Below are 12,698 nucleotides of genomic sequence, written 5' to 3'. Positions count from 1 at the left end.
AGTGGGTCTCTGATTTGTGGTGATATGAAAAACTCACATTGATAAAGAATAAGGAACCGTGGAAAAGAGTGCTGAAATGATTACATTAATTACTTTATAATTATAAACAAAATGTAAATTCAACAAAAAAAAAAAAAAAACAACTCAAACACATATAGCTTTATATGGGTATCGATTTTTGACGGGGAATCACCGAGGACAAAATCTCCATAAGTATATGTGGATATAATTAATAAAGAAAAGGAATTCAAAAGTAATCCATGATAAACAGGCTAAGTATTCTTTAAACTAAAGAATTCCTTTTGTGGAATTCAAAAGAGAAAGAAAAGTAATCCATGATAAAAGGTAGCTCTTATTTAAACAAAAGAAATGATAAAAAAGACCTTTTTTTCCGACAAAAGTTAATGGTTCCAACGTGGTGGGCAATACCTGCATTATAAGTTAATAGTTCCGTTTATGATCGAAGACCAAGTTCTCTTTTTGTGCTGCTAAGACAAAAGTTTACTTGGAATCAACCTTTTCATTTTTTAAATAAGCCCATTTCTTTGACTTTATATTGTTCACATCAATATTACCCACATTATCCTCTAAACTTAGTGATAAGTAAAGTTTTGCCATTACACTTTCACATAATGAAATCGGAAATATTACATTTAAATATAAAATAATGAAGGAAATAATTTTTTCAGATAACTAAAAGAGAGATGTCTTAATTATTTATGTCAAACCAAATTTTCTTTTTATTTTTATCTTGTACATTTTCAAGATAATATAGTCCTTGTCTTTATGCTAGTGTCAATCTTTTCCATGGAATGAATGGTTTGAAAAAAATAATGGATTGGATAAAACGAGACAACACAAGAATATGTGATTTGGTTAACTTGCTAACAAATAAAAAATTACAATTCAATGTAGAAACAAATAAAACACCCAGAATCGATAAGAAAAGTGAAAGGGATATAGTACATACACCTTTAATAGGAGATGAGACCTCACTAACATTAATAATAACAATTTTAGAACAATTATGGAAAAAATTAGTAAATTTGTGAGGATCACAAGTCATATGATCAGTAACACCTCAACCAATTATCAAATCAATATCTCTAGTAACATAAAGATTAAGAGCAGAGTTAGATATACCTAACTCGGTCACAAATCCAACAGTAGTAGAAATATAGCTCTTGGAAACAACTTTTATCTTGGTATTGAGAGTATTTTTTTCCTTTTGGATGCTAATCTGGATAGCCATAAGGTTTAAAACATGTCTCCATAACATGATTATCATAGCCATAAGGTTTAAAACATGTCTCCATAACATGATTATCCCTATTGCAGTGGATACACAATATTTAATTGCCTAATATTTGCTAATAAAATATTTGATATATCTTAACACATTAAAAATTGTAAATGTGAAGTAAATGATAAACATTTATGGTAATATATTTTTTTGATACCTTTCCATTGAAGAGCGAAAAGGAAACGATAGTTATTATTGGATTTAATTTATTTTTAGTTCATATAGGTTCCTTTATGTTCATATACTTATATTCTGTTTTTATATTTATATTTTGTTTTTATATTGTTTTAAATAGTATATATAAATTGTACTCTCTCTTTATCCTTGAATAAGATATACAACTTTCATCCTTTCTTTTCTCATAACATGGTATCAAAAGCCTATAACAAATTCATCAAACATGATTGTTGGAGAAATGTCATGGATCAAGAAATTGCAGCTTTAGAAAATACCAAAACTTGTGTGGACTCCTTATCCGCTTTAGAAATTGTAGCTTTAGAAAATTGCAGCTTTTCTATCAACACATTTACTCTATGTCTTGCTACTCTAATTGTGTGGACTCCTTGAAGTAAACGCGAACCAATACAAAACTTTACCAAATGCATAATTAAAGCATCATTTCCCATTCTAGTACACTGTAAAAAGAAGACAACTAAGCTCATCACTTTTAAGATTATCATAGCTCAACTTTACAGAGAAATCGATAGATTCCTGCTCTTCTGTAAAACTTTGTCTTTGGATTTATCGACAGACATCCTCCCATACAAAGGTGCTCTTATTCTTTAGTGCCCTTTCAATGGAAACTAATGTTATAGGCAACCCAACACACATTAACTTTCCTACCAAAGTTAGAGTTTGTGGAATGCATACCCGCCACTTTCTTAAACAAGGTTTTTGCCTCTTTTTCATTAATGACTCCTACCAAGAATGTTGATTGATCGCTAGTGCAGAATTGGCCTTTAACATTACCCCTTAGACTTTGGACCACAAAATATCTAACGTAAATTATTGACTTGTGGCATTTTTGTAAATAAGTGGTCATATAGATGTCGGTTAGGAGGGTCCCCAACGTCTATAATTTTATAGACGTCGCCCCCCCCCTAACCGTCGTTTATGGAACTGACAGGTAGGTGAAAAGTCATTTTTTTTCCGTCATATAGACGTTTGTTCTCGCCACTCCGACGTCTATAATCGTCTATAGATGTCGGGTCCCCTTGTAACCGACGTCGATACTTTAAATGGCCAGGGTAGGTGAAAAAGTTGTTTTGGACGTCGACTCCCCTTACATCCGACGTCTAAATGGCCTGACAGGTAGGTGAAAAGTTGTCTTGGACGTTAGCTCCCCCTAGATCCGACGTCTATATACACAGCGAATATTAATTTTTAATTCGAATGAACGTCATATTAGTGAGGTCAATGACGTCTAGTCGAGAATAGACGTCGGGCACTGGGGATCCGACGTCTAGATTCCTGTTAAATCAGAATTCGCGATCCCGCGGTTATGCATACTACGTTGTCTTCATCCTTGTCTTTTCTCTTCGCGGCATTGCATTTCCAGGTGCGTTTTATCTCTTTTGAACCGATTAAACTTACTTTTACCCGGATTAAATTAGTCTTTCATGGATTATCTTCTATTTGAACCGATTAAAATGAGTTTTTCTTGTGTTTTAGTGCAATTCTGCTCGTGTCTTTGGGTAATGTAGTAGCACCTTCTCCCTTTGCTAGCTTCCTCGTAAGAAAAGTTGTGTCTTTTGGATCTCTTATGGCATTTCAACCCAAAACCGAACCTGGGTCCTTGCCTAGTTCTCATGTCACCATATTTTTTGCGGTTGGAATGGGACTAGGCAAGGACCCAGGTTCGGTTTTGGGTTGAAATGTCATAAGAAATCCAAAAAACGCAAGTTTTTCTTATGAGGAAACTAGCAAAGGGAGAAGGTGCTACTAGGCTATCCAAAGACACGAGCAAAACTGCACTAAAACACAACGAAAGCTCAGTAGACGACAATTAATGTCATGTCCGACGTCTATAGTGCCCTTAGACATTGGATTCTATAAGTCTGATGTCTTATTAACATCACCTATGTCGAATTAAGATCTGACTTTAAAAGTTCAAAATAACAAACGTCTAAAATCCTTTTTGCACTAGTAGATCCTGTATATCCATTTGCTTACTTCTTTACTTCTATGTTAGACCAATTTTGCATCTTTTGTGAACGATTAGTACCTTTTCTTTTTTTTACCTTATTGGAATCCGCAAACAATTTTTCTTTTTTCTTATTATTAAAACCAATAGACATATCTTCTTTTTCCCTCTTATTGTAACCGAAATAAGAAATATCCTTGACATTCCATTGGTTGTCATCATCATCGTCACTACTTGGAATCCCCAATATATTCAAGTCCAATCCTTCCCAGAAATCGTCTAGGATTATAAGAGTCTTTTCCTTTTCTTTCTTTAACCTCTTTCGAATGAGATCAGCTCTTAGAGTTTCACATTCCTCTGCAATTTGTCCTTGGACATTTTTTATATCAGGATTTCTAGTTATCTTTGCCATAACCACCATATTGAATACTTTCTTTTCCTAAACTTTCTTGGCAATTGCTTTTACTAAAGAATGTTAAAACAATGTGTGTAGCACATGTAATTATATTCTTTAATTTATTGTGATTATTTTCATTGAACATTTTAAGCCAAATATAAATAACAAAAAGTAAAAATAAAATATAACTAACTCAAAATAAAAACAAATTACTTAATTTATTTCAATTTTATATAATAAAATAAAATAATATAATATTGTATCTAAATAAATTAAAAATCAAAACTACTTACTTTTATTTTTGTCTAAAAAAATCAAACTAAATAGTCAAATTAATAAAATAAAATTTAAACAAAATTATTAATAAATTTCTAAAATTTAAATTTATTCAGACGTCTTAGCCACACCACCAACCCTGTAAACTCCAACCATATTAGTTTTAGAGTCTTCCAGAGCTTTTATAATCATCTCCAAAATTTTGTTTCTCGAGCCAAAGCTTTCCTTAACCAGTGGTTGTGAAAGCAGAATCAACAGTTGGAATAGTTGATAGGAAACTGTATCAAACTTATTTTTTCAATGTTCATATGCTTTTATTACTTCTACCATCTTTGTAGCATTCCTTCGTAACCTATACATTAAGTCCAAGTTATTTGGAAAGAAACTAAATGAACTTATCTTTGAGTACCGTTCATCTTCAATAAAAACATATTTCTTTATCTTGTCATCCATCTGTTTTAACCAATTATGAATATTATCTTCAATTTCTTCTGCATTCATCTCTGCTTTCTTAACTTCATTATGTACCCTCTTCTTAGCATCATCCAGCATCACAATGTAATCTTTCAACTCTTGAAGTTTTTCATTGTAATTAAAAGGGTAGCCCACGTGTCGTTTTACCACACCACCTCCTATTTGAAGTGCAGTTTCCGTAGTTGTGGAAATAATTGTCTCCATTGCTCCTTTTACAACTGACGCTATCTTTTTTATTCTCTTGTTATGGTTACAACTTTTTCCTGGATATGTTTCAAATGCAAAATTTCAAAAAGACTCCGACACAAAAGTATTTAAGGTTGTTATATGTTTGTGTGTGAAAACTACTGCCGAACTTTGGAAATTCGCAAAGGTTGAGATAGCACTAAAAAGTTAGCTCTTCAATACAAAAGCTTGCTTTAGACTCTCTCTCCTCTCAACGAACGTGGGATTAGACTTTTTAATGGGTGATCCAATAGCGGCCCGATAGCGGGTGGATCAATATGCCCAACGACAACAGAAATCGCTAAGATGGGTTACAGTCATGGCTCTGATACCATGTTAGAAGTGGACTTTAAGCCTAACTCAATCCCACAAAACCGGCTTGTAGGGCGAGATTTGCACCCACTTATATACACTTAAATGATCTCATCTCTAGTCGATGTGAGACTTCCAACAAAAGATAACGGAAAAAGTGTTTTCTATTTCTCTGGCACCCCGATATGCAGTAGTGGGGTTCTGCTATGTAGATTGAGTCTGTTGCAGTGTGATATCTTTGTAGTAAGAAAAAAAGTCTTTTTTTCTTTTATATATTTTACCCTTATACATCATTGCATCGCACTCCCTCCTAGTGTCTCACATGATCACACATCATTGACACTTTAAGCAAAATGAAATTAAAATATCTGGCATTTTATAAAAAGAAAATTAAATGGAACAATATTGAAATTGTTAGTACTTTTAAGTGCATTTTTTAAGTTTTACTTTGGATAAAAATAAATAGTAGAAAATGTAAAAAGAAACACTACTAAAAATTATTTTAAGATTTTTGGATTGAAATTTGTACAAAGCTTAAATCCAAGATATGGAGACAAAGTTCGAGGAATTTTACTTTAGTGCTTACATTTTACAAATTTTGTATACATCAACATAATTTGAATATGTTTTATTCTTAAATTCGGTTCATATGTTTCAAAGTTTTAATTATTATAGGATTTATAAAACTAGTTTTCTACTCACATGTCTTTTTTCAAACCTTAATCTCTTCATCTTTTATGTATTCTCTTCTCAAAACATCCAAATTGAAAAGTTAAAAAGATTATTTTAGAATTAAAGGATTCATGTACTCTTACATCTTAATTTCCTCTTGTTGTGATAGCTAAATTTTCAAAAGCAGCATCAGTGAAGGAAGGTTATCTCAAGCTTTTTTTTTTTTTTTTAAAAAAAGTGAACTTTAAATCTAAGCTAACCCATTAAAATCAATTTGTAATGTGATCTATGATATTATATTAAGAAGTAAACTTTGAACTTAACTCAATTTTACAAAATTGATTTGTAATGTGAAATTTACACTCACTTATATATTGTAAATTGATTTTATCTCTAATTAATGTAAGACTTTTAACATTATTCATCCTTTAAGCTCTCTCTCTTTAAAACATACCCATTATATAAGATATGTGAAAATTTGGATATGAAGAATCATGAGTTAATTCATATAAGACCTAATGTCACTTTCGATCCAAAACATCAAAGACTTAATATATGAATTTCTTTTATATATTATTCATTTTGCTAATCTTTATTTAATGTAGGACTATCAACTTCACACTTCAATTCCTCGTAATTATAAAATATTGAAAAGTAGACCAAAGGAATATTGTATTAAAGAAATAGAAATTTGAAGTTTCATAATATTTCAATGCTGAAACAAATACATAATTACATTAAAGAATAACCAATAACAAAGATGTTTAGTTAACAAAAACATGCATTAAGAAACAACAACAAAAATACAATATTATTATAGAACAGCTTGTTTAAACTACTTACCAAAATGGTTTTCTTGTTGTAAGCTTGTACCTATTCAGTTTGATTTGATAATGATGATTACAAAAGGTGATTACAAAAAGTTTGATGAGATTCAGAAGCACTGGATTGAAATTCAGTTGAAATGTTTTTTTGTTCTGCTTGGTTGCTTTGCATCAGTAAACACTGAGCCAAAACCCATATAGAGAGTGGGAGAGGATATTATCATGAGGAAAAAAGAGGCTAAGTTCTTTGCTTGCATGAGAACAAAAAAAGATAATTAAAGATACAAAAGCTGCTATACTGTAGTTTTTAAAACTAAGCACCATCAAGATTTAATTCTCATATAGATTCATTTAAAATTGTGAAAACGGGATTTTTTTTTTCTAAAAATGTTTTTTTGAAGATTTTATGCAAACATATCTTAATTATATTTAAACACCACCTAATTAATTGCTTCATTGTATTATTTTCAAAGGATATGTATACTTTGTCTATAGTATCATTGTGTGTTCGACTTTTTATTGCATGTCTATAGGTCTAACACCATAAAAAGGGTCGAGTTAATAATCACGATTTCAATATGATAGTTATGTGAAAATGACATTCTTTGTGTAATATACTTATTCGTAAACTATCACTTTTTTTTTTTTTGTTTGGAATATAGTATTGTCAATAATGTTAACTAATAAAATATTTATATAAATTATGACATTCATAGAATAGGGACATAAATTAAAGGTGTACGAAAAATATCATATGATTAGTTTACTCTTGTATGATCTTATTTCTAGAAGAGTAATAATATTATAACATACTTTTATATTCATTTGACACAGAATACAAGGTAAAATGGTCTAAAAAATATAAAGTTTTGTAGTTTTTCAAGAAAGAAGAGAGTAAAAAGTAAGTAAAGGTAATGTCAAATGAATGTAAAAATTATAGACGTGTCAAAGAATCATTTTTCTTCTTAGAATGCAATTTAGTCCATCCACTTTTGACCATGAGCAGTGGTGGGAGTAGTTAAAACCTTTCTTCATCAATTAAATAATACAATATCTAATGTAGAAAATTATTTTCCATATTAATGCAATAATCATTCAACAATATGTGTTTTTTCTAATAATTAACATGTCTATAATGTATTAATCTCATTCAGTAAATAAGAAAAACATCAAAGAATATTTATTCTAAATTGTTACCATAAAGTTGAAAAGAAAAAAGTTTGATGATGTCTTAAAGTCAAGTCTCAAGTGTTTTTGTTACAAAAATATCTTCATAAGAACTTGTCTTGTGTTAAAGCTTTTATAATTTAATATATTTATGTATAGAATGTGGTTTATCTTTGATTCTATATATTGTTTGTCTTAGGTTGCATTCAAATTCGTTTTGAATCACAAAATTTCATTTTATAGAAGATAATCTATCATCAACTTATAAATAATTGATTATCAGTAATCATGACTTGCCATAATTGATTATAATGAGCAATTATAAGAATTTTTAAGCAAGTTTATTACCATTGTGCATTCATTAAATGTATAATCAATTACTATAATTGGATAATTGGTTATCTCTATAAATTAGATTGGGACTCTCATTCTAAATATAAATTAGACTCGGACTCTCATTTTAAAATACGATAAACATACAAAAAGTTCATTTTCAAAATTCTTATTTGCTTGCGGTGATAAGTGTTCTAAAGTTTGTTGAACCCTTGTGTTATGATTATGAAAACTTGGCGTGTTGGCATAGAACGAGAATTTTCAGAGAGGAGATGTTCATCCCTTGTGGGTTACAGGAGAAATGACTTTCATTTCTTAGGGTAACAAAAGAGGTGTTCTGACCTTCAACTTGTTTATTTTCTTTGTGATTGTAACAGTTTATTGGTTTGTGCTAGTGAAACATTAATCCTCGATTGAGATTAACAACTGGATGTAGGATTTGTGATCCAAACCACGATAGAAATTTATATTTACGAGAAAATTATTAAAAAAACGATATGCGATAAAAAAAACCAATTAACCTCCTCTTAGTTTGTTAAACGCGTTAACCATTATGCTGCGCCACTTTGACAAAAATAAATTTATGTTAAACATCATTGAAGATTTTATTAAACAAATAAAAAATAAAGAAAAATATAAGTAATCACACCAAACTCATAATAAAATTATATTTATAAACTAAAAAAATACTTATTATAAAATTAAGAAAAAATCATGGTTTCCTTCATGAAAAATATGTTTTGAATTTTATTAGAAAGATTTTTTATCATATTAAAAAAGTGTATCCTTAGTCAATCATTTCATATTTTTTAAAATGTATTTAACTTTTAGAAGTTTTTGGTTTGCATGATTTATTATTAAAATGAAACGAAGAATACTTATTGAATCATGTAAGAATGTGGTAAGCTGAATGTGGTATGCTGAAATGATTTTACATGTACGAATTATTTGATTTTGTGATATTGCATGTATGTTGGAATATGAATGATTGAAAAATAGATATAGGATTAGTTGATAACTTAGTAAAATTCTGAAATTTGTAATCGAAGGTCATTAGGACCGTTCGGTCCTCCCTTAAATCGTTCGGTCTTGTGATGACCGATCGGCCTTGTGATGCTCATATTGTTTGTTATCTATTTTTCCTAATCTGGTTCTTTTAATAAGTCAAGGGAGTCTTTCCCTCTCGGTTTTAGTAGATATATATATATATATATATAGCATGGTTAAGAACGCTCGGTCATAAACAAAGCGTTCGATCATACAAGTGTTCGGTATTAGACTGATACTTAATTTATGAAGCATTCGGTTTCATAATATTATTATTACTCACTTAAGAACGTTCGATCATAAACCAAGCGTTCGGTCATACAAAGTGTTCAGTATTAGAGTGACACTTAACTTATGAAGTGTTCAGATTCACATTGTTATTATTATTCATCCAAAAACGTTAGGTCTGATTGATATAGTACTCGATCTTGTTAAATTCTATTCGGTTATTGAGCGTTCAGATCATCTTCATAAATCTTTTACAAGTTTTGGTTGCTTTGGATAGTTCTCGGACTTTCTCATTTGCTGACCGTTCAGTCACCTATTGAAGTTTTCTTGATACTCCATTTTCTTTCGGTGTTAAACCATTCGATCATGTTCTACAGTTTTCCTTGAAAATCAGTCTTCTTCTCAGTATTAGACCATTCGGTCATTCCCTTAACAATGTTATATTTTGATGAGTGTGATGGTGTGAAATTGGTTGAGTTTAGTTAAGTAAGAGAATTCCAATGGAGGGATATCTCATGGTTAAGGATGGTTGGTAAAGTATGAACATGGTCAGACTCTGTTGTCGTCCTGATCCTGATATTCCGTGATGACGCTTTCTCATGTAGAGAAAGGTTATTCATGCGTGGGAATGGCACGAGGTCTGCGATCATAAGACCAGATAATCGTTGTTGGACTAACCTTGGGTGGCAGCTGATGAGTATGCCAGCTACTACACCACACCGGGTGCTAGAGACGTCGAGCTACATGGTTCATACAGTCCGAACAGTGTCTTAAGTGGTCAATTATGAAAGTATAAAACGTTCGGTCTGAATAATTATGAATATATGAGGATGTTATGAATGTGATGTTGTTTATACTTTTCGGTTTGCATGTTTATAAGTATGTTGGAAATGATTAATTAAATTTATTTAAGCTTACCCTTATCTGTTTTATCTTGCCTATGTTGTCGTTCGGTATTTGGCCGTTCGGTTTGTTCTCTTCACATTGGATGTGAGCAGAAGGCGTTATTGTTGAAGATACCTTGGAGGATGTTTTATAGACCAATAAGCCAGAGGATAATGTGTTTGAAGATAGTGCAGGATCGTCCGATCCTTAGTTTAGATTTTAAATTTATCACCTTATATATATAACCGTTCGGTTTAATGTTTTGTAGAACCATTCGGTATACCCCTTTTGCTTCACCATTCGGTCTTAGTGAGCCATGACCATTCGGTTTTATATGTACATTCAACACTTGTAAATGTTAGATGTAAAACCACTTAAAAACAAGATTTAACATTAACCTTTATTCAAACGTTTAATTATCACTATCACTGCTCCCTCTATCAGTTGATTCCATGACGGAATCCTCCTCAACCTAAAACCAAATTAAAAGAATAATTAATCCAAGTATCCTTTCAACATATTCTCAAAATGGGTTAAATGTGATTTTTGAACATTTTGCATTATTGGAATTAACTTGCCCCTTTTATTTTGCTCCAGTTAGTTCAAGTACTTTCATATCAATTTGAAGCAGTGTTTCATATACAGGGAATGGGAAAATATGGAGCAAAAATATCAAACACGAACAATATTAATGCAACCATAGGGAAATCATAAAAATTGCAGTATAGCAGGAAGATGCATAGATACATTTGGAAATATGTTGCAGAGGATGTGAATGTACGTTTAAAAAATGAAAATTGATATTATAATATATTTTTGGTTTCTCAGATGTATCCTTTTTTCATGACAAACTTGTTTTAAGCATAAATATGTTTTAAGCATAAAATACAACAAATTTGCAATATGGACAGACCTATAAGTGTGGCATTAAGCTTATAAACATACAACAATTCAATTTTCCAAAATGAATTCCGCACCTGTTTGTGATACAAGTTCTTGATTGTAGTGTTGAGATCATCGTGGAAGGTTAAATCAAAATCTTCAATCGAACTTCCAACCCCAGAAAAAAATGGTGCATTTATGTCTCCTTGAGAGAAAGTCGTCATGTTGGGGCATTTAGATATGGTTACTTTTTTTAAACGTGAAAATTGCAACGTGGCTTTCCCTGAATAAAAGCTTCCAAGCAATGGTAAGGAATCCAGATTTAATATTTTTAGCCATCCAAATATGATCTCATGAGAAGCATCTTCATTTTGATTTTTGACTATTTCTTTTATTGATCCACAATTTTGTATAGATAGGTCCACAAGTTGCACCAAGCTTTTGGCAACGGAAAATGTGAATAGATACTCCATCCTTTTACAGTCTGTCACATGCAACAATTTCATATTCATGAAAGATACTGCACCAGACACTAATTTTACTACTTGCGGACACTCAATAAGCTCTAATGATTCAAGTCTTTCAGAGTATGGTTTTACCAATGGGTGCTCTAACCCTATAGACTTCAACTCTTCAAGGTTATATAGGGTTAAATGTTTCAATCTGGAAAGTATTTTATCATGAACTTTGAGCTTTTCATAGGGAAATATCTCCGTCAGACCAAAGTAACCCGACAGTTTAAGATGTTCTAAACTGGGTACCTTGAGAAGGAAATCAAAAGGCAGAGTATCTTTCCTGTTGTCTTCATCCTCATCCTCTTGGCATAGCAGAAGAAGATTTAATTTTCGAAAGAGGTCATGCTTTCCTCATTGACGGTCAATTCCTTCAGTTTGGGAACAACCTAGCAAAGTCAAACAAATTCCAAAGAAAATGGTGGCAGTTAGAAGGAGGAGTTGATAAGAAGAGGAAATGATAAAGTTGGGATTCAAAAGGGATAAAGCTGCACCTTTTCAATCAAGAAAAGAGGGTGTTGAAGACGGCTTGTAATTGTAGAACTAACTTGAATTTCTATAACCGATTCTTTGTGACTATCATGAAATTCCGATGTGAATAACTTTAACTTAGGACAATAGGAAACGTCTAAGGTTTCTAACAAGGGGCATACCAGATGATGTTTTCCAGGATAAAAGCAACTAAGTCGTGGCAGCCTAAAAAGAATCAGAAACAACAAACAAGGGAATTTGAATATTTTAGTTGTTTCAAGCTCTATTTCATCATCCTTTCCAACAATATCTACCAACTTCTCACAATTCTCTATATCAAGTTCCTCAAGCTTGACAAGATTTCTGGCAAGGGATGAAGGGAACAGTGCTTCCAACTCTGCACAATCAGAGACAAACACTTCTTCCAAATTGGGAAAGCTGACAATTCCTCGAGGATTTTTGTTCCATACACACTTCAAATTTGGCAGGGTATCTAAAGTAAGTTTTCTCAATCGAGACACTATTCCCTTTTTCTCCGTGTCAAGAT

General features: G+C 31.5%; 1 pseudogene; it reads right to left on the bottom strand.

The window, feature by feature from the left end:
• Window positions 1-10,539: 10,539 nt before the first annotated feature.
• The window catches only part of LOC106752985, a 12,909-nt pseudogene continuing 10,750 nt past the window's right edge, over window positions 10,540-12,698 (bottom strand).

Source organism: Vigna radiata, unplaced genomic scaffold (assembly GCF_000741045.1).
Source record: "Vigna radiata var. radiata cultivar VC1973A unplaced genomic scaffold, Vradiata_ver6 scaffold_122, whole genome shotgun sequence".
In the NCBI taxonomy this organism is placed as follows: domain Eukaryota; kingdom Viridiplantae; phylum Streptophyta; class Magnoliopsida; order Fabales; family Fabaceae; genus Vigna; species Vigna radiata.
This window is presented reverse-complemented; position numbering and strand designations above follow the sequence as displayed.